General features: G+C 43.7%; 1 protein-coding gene across 1 annotated transcript in view; it reads left to right on the top strand.

Moving 5' to 3' along the window:
* The first annotated feature begins 1,437 nt into the window (after positions 1-1,437).
* basp1 (brain abundant, membrane attached signal protein 1) overlaps positions 1,438-7,727 on the top strand; it is a 28,362-nt gene continuing 22,072 nt past the window's right edge. The window contains exon 1 of the mRNA XM_061920713.1: positions 1,438-1,583. The gene's annotated coding sequence lies outside the window, so the exon portion shown is untranslated. The remainder of the gene's footprint in view (positions 1,584-7,727) is intronic.

Genomic DNA, 7,727 nt, shown 5'->3' with positions numbered 1-7,727 from the left:
TCTGCTGCGGGCGAATAACTTTCTTAAATCCATCTAGGAGTTACAGTTTGAGTCAAATCAAAATCAAAATAATGTAATTAACAAATTGTTGTTGGCTAACATCACCTACCTCACGCAGTGATTCGAACCCCCCCCCCTCTCTCTCTCTCTCAACCGAAGCCTGATCCACACGTGAATAAATTACCATATTAAGTAGCCATGTGCTCACTGTTTCGTGGAGTGAATACAGTAGCAATCAATTACCATACTAAGTAGTATGTGCGCTGTTGTCTCCGTTATGTAGACTTAAAACTCTGAAGCGTTTTTTTTTATTGGTGAAATTTTTACTGGGGCACTGCAGATCAACAGTGGGGCACGTGCCCCAGTGAAATATGTCTGGCGATGCCCCTGGTTTAACAGTACCTGATAGTCGAAGGTGTGTCTCCACGGGTCTCTTGACACGCAGTGTCTCAGGGAAGTCGACGGCAGCTTTATGGACGGCACAAGCTCAGCTTTTCTCCGGTAAGAAGCAACTTTTTACCACAATTTCCTCACCGAAAACTGCTGGTTGACATTCCGTCGTGATTCATGTTTGCTTGACCGCGCTCTGATCCATAGTAAAGTTTCACCTCCAGGAATTTTAAACAAGGAATCACCGTGTGTTTGTGTCGCCAAAGGCTATAGCTTCCCAACTCCATCTTTTTACTGTGACTTCTCCAATATTAATTGAAGAAATTGCAAAAGATTCAGCAACACAGATCTCCAAAATACTGTGTAATTATGCCGTTAAAGCAGACGACTTTTACCTGTCTGTGTGTGCAGCGCTCATATTTCCTTAAAACCCGTGACGTCTTGCGTACACGTCATCATTACACGACCTTTCCAAGACGAAACTCCCGGGAAATTTAAAATTGTAATTTAGTAAACTAAAAAGGCTGTATTGGCATGTGTTGCAATGTTAATATTTCATCATTGATATATAAACTATCAGACTGCGTGGTGGGTAGTAGTGGGTTTCAGTAGGCTTTTAAGTGTGTATCAAACTGGTAGCCCTTCGCATTAATCAGTACCCAAGAAGTAGCTCTTTTGTTTTCAAAAAGGTTGGTGACCCCTGGTCTATCCTATCCCATTACTGCCATCTAGCGTACAAGTCGGTGCAGTACTTGAACACGCTTTCATTCAACAATCCGTGTGCGTGTGCTAGGACGTAGTGAACGCCAGAGGGCGCGCAAACGCAAACAAAATGGAAACCATTGTGGAGGAAAAGCGATGCGCGCCACTAAAAAAAAAAAAAAGACTTTTAAAACCACACTAACGACATATTATTAACATTTTGATGGCGTGTCTTCCTGAAGATATATGCGTGTGTGTAAACATGTGGTGCACTTATTGATGCAAAACACAACAAATATGATATGATTGACGTTACGTTTCCGTCATTCAACTGAGCAGACATAAAAGCGCGTCCGCGTTGCGATTGTGCGTCCGCACGCACGCGCGCCGGTGGTCGCGCAGGCGCTGGATCGCGCGTTTCGCCTGGCATCGCGCACAAGCCGCCGTGCACGCAGCGGAGGAGCAGCCAGCTGACAAGTTCCGTGAACAAGGTACGTCCGCGCGGGCCGGGGGGTCTTTGTCCTCGCCCTCTTCACCCTGTTCGTTTTCTTCACGTCTTTTGGCGCCCTTTTCGCTTTTTTTTTTAATTTTTAATGTTAATTTTTTAAAATTGTCTCCGACGCACACGCGCCGCAGACAAAAGGCGCGCGGGGGGGGGGGGGGGGGGGGGGGGGTAAGAGTTGCACCGCGCATGTTCCTTTTTGTGCTTTTTTTTTATTCTCGTCTTTCCAGACGAGGGAGCGTGCACGAGCATCGAAAGGGGTGTGTACAGCGTGGACGTACCCGCGCTTCACACGCATGGACGCGATAGTGTTGAGAACATTGTCATAAATGTCATCATTTGACTCGTGATTCATCTAATTACATTTATTGTCTAAAGGGAGGGAGGGGGGTGTTTAATTGCTATATTTTAGGGAAAAGGGGGGGGTGATGGACCCGCCCCCCCCGCATGGTCGCCGCTGACGGTGACGTCATAGCGGTCCATGTTGTGCGGTTGTTGGAGCAACAATCAAACTTTATTAGCCTCCACGGCCCTCCTTTGTTTGTCGCGGCGCGCATGCGCACTGTGCACAGGGTGTGGATGGGAGAGCTGCCACCTTGTCTGTCAGGGGGGGTGGGTGGGGAGCATGCAAACGTCATCAGTACATGCACACATGCACTCCAACCTCCACTTCTTGTTTGTGTCGGCGCTGATTAATCAATACCGATCAATCAACACACATCAATAATAGTTCAAGCCTAGACTCAATACAATATCAATTATGAGAGTCTCAGTTCAAAAACGTGACGCTCTTGTAACAGGTTGCATTAGCAGCATCGCCTACCCCCCCACCCCCCCACCATGTAAGATCACCATGGCAACACCAGCACTGTAGTCACATTATTGGCTCTCGCTATGTGGGTCTGGAAGGGGTAGTTAAGGGGGGCAGGGGGCTGTCCATGCTCGTGGCCAAAGGTCAAAGGTTACCACTGCAAGCACATCCTCTGAGTCATGTGACCAACGCCGACGGCGCCGCCCATCTTAATAAACTATCACACAGTGTGTGTGTGTGTGTGTGTGTGTGTGTGCACGAGCAGGTTGAGTCATTACTACTATCCAAAAATATACATGCAGTAATAATTACATTCATTGAGGTTCGCATGACAGATTAATAAAGTGATTAGTCATTAAATACTACAGTGCGGTTTTCCGGCTTGGTCATTAGAGCAGGGATGTCAAACTGGTTTTCATTTCAGTTATGGCTGCCATCAGAGGGCTGCTTGTAACATCGAATAATGTGTGAATTTGCCTCTGGATTTCATTATTAATTATATCAATTGTTTTAAGTAGAGGGGATAGGTTGATTGGCAACACTAAATTGGCCCTAGTGTGTGAATGTTGTCTGTCTGTCTGTGTTGGCCCTGCGATGAGATGGCGACTTGTCCAGGGTGTACCCCGCCTTCCGCCCGATTGTAGCTGAGATAGGTGCCAGCGCCCCCCGCGACCCCAAAAGGGAATAAGCGGTAGAAAATGGATGGATGGATGTGTTGGCCCTGCGGTGAGGTGGCGACTTGTCCAAGGTGTACCCAGCTTACTGCCCGAATGCAGCTGAGATAGGCTCCAGGGACCCCCCGTCACCCCAAAAGGGACAAGCGGTAGAAAATGGATGGATGGATGGTTGGTCGATTTTATAGTGAAAACTTTGCATTTGCAATATGTTACAGTAAAAAGATAAAGTACCACTGACACACACACTAGGTGTGGGGAAATTATTCTCTGCATTTGACCCATTACCCTTGATCACCCCCTGGGAGGTGAGGGGAGCAGTGAGCAGCAGCAGTGGCCACACTCGGGAATAATTTTGGTGATTTTTAACCCCCAATTCCAACCCTTGACGCTGAGTGTCAAGCAGGGAGGTAATGGGTCCCATTTTTATAGTCTTTGGTAGACTCGGGGCTTAACGGTGGGAGAGGGGTTTGTGCGCCTGCCTCACAATACGAAGGTCCTGTCTAGTCCTGGGTTCAATCCCGGGCTCTGTGGAGTTTGCATGTTTTCCCCGTGACTGTGTGGGTTCCCTCCGGGTACTCCGGTTTCCTCCCACTTCCAAAAACATGCACCTGGGGATAGGTTGATTGGCAACACTAAATTGGCCCTAGTGTGTGAATGTGAGTGTGAATGTTGTCTGTCTATCTGTGTTGGCCCTGCGATAAGGTTGAGACTTGTCCAGGGTGTAACCCACCTTCAGCCCGAATGCAGCTGAGATAGGCTCCAGCGACCCCTAAGGGAATAAGCGGCAGAAAATGGATGGTGTGATTCGGCTGGGGTTTGAACTCACAACCTACTGATCGCAGAATAGTGTTTTTTTTTTTTCTTACAACAATTTACAGTTAATATAGGTGAAGTGAATTATATTTATATAGCGCTTTTCTCTAGTGACTCAAAGCGCTTTACATAGTGAAACCCAATATCTAAGTGACATTTAAACCAGTGTGGGTGGCACCGGGAGCAGGTGGGTAAAGTGTCTTGCCCAAGGACACAACGGCAGCGATTATGATGGCGGAAGCGGGAATCTAACCTGGAACCCTCAAGTTGCTGGCACGGCCACTCTACCAACCCAGCAATGCCGCCCCAAAAAACAGTACCACTATTTATTTTATTATTTATTATATTGTTGATGGAAAAACAGTACAAGTTCCTATTTTTTGTTCTGGCAACATAGCTGCCAGTTTTTCTACCGTAACATTTTTTTTGTAAATTTCCATTTACAGTAATACACCGTTAAAAACAAGGTTTTACGTGAAAATATGGCAGCTCAATTAACAAATTTAAGTCCTTTTTTTTTCTCCAATTGACAGTAATATGCTGTAAAGAACACTTTAAAATGTATTGTAATTTTTATTAATTTGATGTGTAGTTTGTTGTGAAATCCTAAGTCAAGCAGATATTTAAGTATTTATTTTTATATAGACACATTTTTTTGGAAAGTATGATAACACGGTAATATTTGTTGCAATACTGGATAACAAAGTTTAAAATGCACGCAATTTCAAGCAGTACATTTTTTTTTCTGTCAAAATTTTAAAAAATCCAATACATTTAGTGAGGAAATATTAAGTACTTTATTGACACATATTTCCAGGTGTTTGCGGGCCATACAAAATGATGTCGTGGGCCAGATCTGGACCCCGGGCCTTGAATTTGACACACGTGCATTTGAGGAATGTCACTAAACAGGAAGGAAACGGAAAGCTCCTTTAAAAAATGAGAAGATATAAAATGTACGGCATCTGTACTACTGCGTAAATTGTCTTTTTTTTTTTTATATATTTAATGGCTGGGATAGGTTCCAGCAACCCCCTCGACCCCGTAAGGGACAAATGGTAAAAAATTAATGGATGGAGGGTGGGTTACAATGCCCTTCCATCCATCCATCGGGCGGAAGGCGGGGTACACCCTGGACAAGTCGCCACCTCATCGCAGGGCTGGGTTACAATGATGTGATGCTATTCATGCAGCATGAACACAGCTGTTGTGCAACAGCACACAATCGAAACCTGCTCGGAATAAGCTATTTGTAAACAGGATTAACCAAACTGTTAAAGTTAAAGTACCACTGATAGTCACACACACACTAGGTGTGGGGAAATTACTCTTTGCATTGGTCCCACCCTCGTGTTCCACCCCGGGGGAGCAGTGAGCAGCAGCGGCGGCTGCGCCTGGGAATCATTTTGGTGATTTAACCCCCAATTCCAACCCTTGATGCTGAGTGCCAAGCAGGGAGGTAATGGGTCCCATTTTTATAGTCTTTGGTATGACTCGGCCAAGGTTTTGAACTCACGACCTATCGATCTCAGGGCGGACACTCTAACCACTAGGCCACTGAGCAGGTTGGCGGCCTTTTTGCTATGCTACAGTATGCTGTGCCATCTCGTGCACTAGTAACAAGGCAGATAACCTTGCCTTTAACATACATCAAGACTTCACACAAAAAGTTAAAGTTGTAAAATATACTAGAATTGTTTTGTTTGGACCAATGAGAACCAAACAAGCAGACCAAGACCACCCGGGGGTTAAGTAAAAACTGTGAGTATGTTAACTCTAAGATGAGAGAAATCTTGTTTTTATGATTTTTAAAAAAAAAGGAGAAATACCGTAGGTCAAAACCACAGTTTGTTACTGTCCCATAGTAACTTATTCTATAAACTTAACCTTGCTGACCTGTTTTCTTTACCAAACCCTGAGTTTTTTTTCACATCTACTTCAATCAATCAATCAATGTTTACTTATATAGCCCTAAATCACTAGTGTCTCAAAGGGCTGCACAAACCACTACGACATCCTCGGTAGGCCCACATGAGGGCAAGGAAAACTCACACCCAGTGGGACATCGGTGACAATGATGACCCAGTGGGACGTCGGTGACAATGATGACTATGAGAACCTTGGAGAGGAGGAAAGCAATGGATGTCGAGCGGGTCTAACATGATACTGTGAAAGTTCAATCCATAATGGATCCAACACAGTCGCGAGAGTCCAGTCCAAAGCGGATCCAACACAGCAGCGAGAGTCCCGTTCACAGTGGAGCCAGCAGGAAACCATCCCAAGCGGAGGCGGATCAGCAGCGCAGAGATGTCCCCAGCCGATACACAGGCAAGCAGTACATGGCCACCGGATCGGACCGGACCCCCTCCACAAAGGAGAGTGGGACATAGAAGAAAAAGAAAACAAACGGCAGATCAACTGGTCTAAAAAGGGAGTCTATTTAAAGGCTAGAGTATACAAATGAGTTTTAAGGTGAGACTTAAATGCTTCTACTGAGGTGGCCATGAGGTCTGCAGAACTGTCCGGCATTTCCGCCAAATACCAAATACTTCCTTCTTATAAACCTGAAGCAACATGATGCGTTTGTTCATTCGTAACCAGATGTTAGAACATAATTCATACCTGAAGACTTCATTCGGGAGAGGATTTTGAGATCACAGTTAGATCTACACTTGTCCTTCATCAAATCATGGCTTCAAATATTTAAGTTTAGCCACATTACAGGTTTTTAAATTTTTATAAAAGCAATTTCTTGGTCCTAAAGTAAGCATTTTCAAACACAAAAATGGATAAATTAAATAAAAATAATATAGGTTAGATTATGGAGATAACCATAACCAATAATACGTTGGTCTCTCACGTAAGAATTTTTTTTTTTTATAAAGCATATTCTATAATTTTCTCAGTCCTAAATTACACACTTTCAAACACAAAAATTGCTAAATTAAATAAAAATAATATAGGTTAGGTTATGGAGATAACCTTAACCAATAAAAGGTTAGTCCCTCACATATCACATATTATTTTTCTTCTGAAGCATATTCTATAATTTCATTGGTCCTAAATCAAGCATTTTCAAACACAAAAATTGCTAAATTAAATACAAATAATATAGGTTAAGATTATTGGGATAACCATAACCAATGATAGTTTGGTCTCTCTCACATCACTTTTTTTTTTCAAAGCATATTCTATAATTTTTTTGGTCCTAAATTATGCAATTTCAAACACAAAAATGGCAAAATTAAATAAAAATAATACAGGTTGGATTATGGAGATAACCATAACAAATAATAGGTTAGTCTCTCAGACATCACAGATGATTTTTTTTTTCTAAAGCATATTTTATCATTTTTTTGGTCATAAATGAAAGCATTTTCAAGCATAAAAATTGCTAAATTAAATACAAATATCATTATTACAACAGTATTGGCTACTGGAAGATTCCAAACCAATCAGAGTGTACTGGTTTAAGTACCGGTACTGATAGGGACTGTATACAGACCCCCTAATCAGAGTGATTTCTATGGTGCTCTTGAAGAGTGCATCCATCTATTTTCTACCGCTTATTCTCTTTGGGGTCGCGGGGGGCGCTGGTGCCTATCTCAGCTACAATCGGGCGAAGGCGTTGTACACTCTGGACAAGTCGCCACCTCATCGCAGGGTCAACACAGATAGACAGACAACATTCACACTCACATTCACACACTAGGGCCAATTTAGTGTTGCCAATCAACCTATTTGGAAGTGGGAGGAAGCCGGAGTACCCGAAGGGAACTCACGCAGTCACGGGGAGGACATGCAAACTCCACACAGAAAGATCCCGAGTCCG

Source organism: Nerophis ophidion, linkage group LG14, assembly GCF_033978795.1.
Source record: "Nerophis ophidion isolate RoL-2023_Sa linkage group LG14, RoL_Noph_v1.0, whole genome shotgun sequence".
Taxonomy (NCBI): Eukaryota; Metazoa; Chordata; class Actinopteri; order Syngnathiformes; family Syngnathidae; genus Nerophis; species Nerophis ophidion.
The sequence above is the reverse complement of the archived record's forward strand: the minus strand, read 5'-3'. Positions and strand labels throughout refer to the sequence as shown.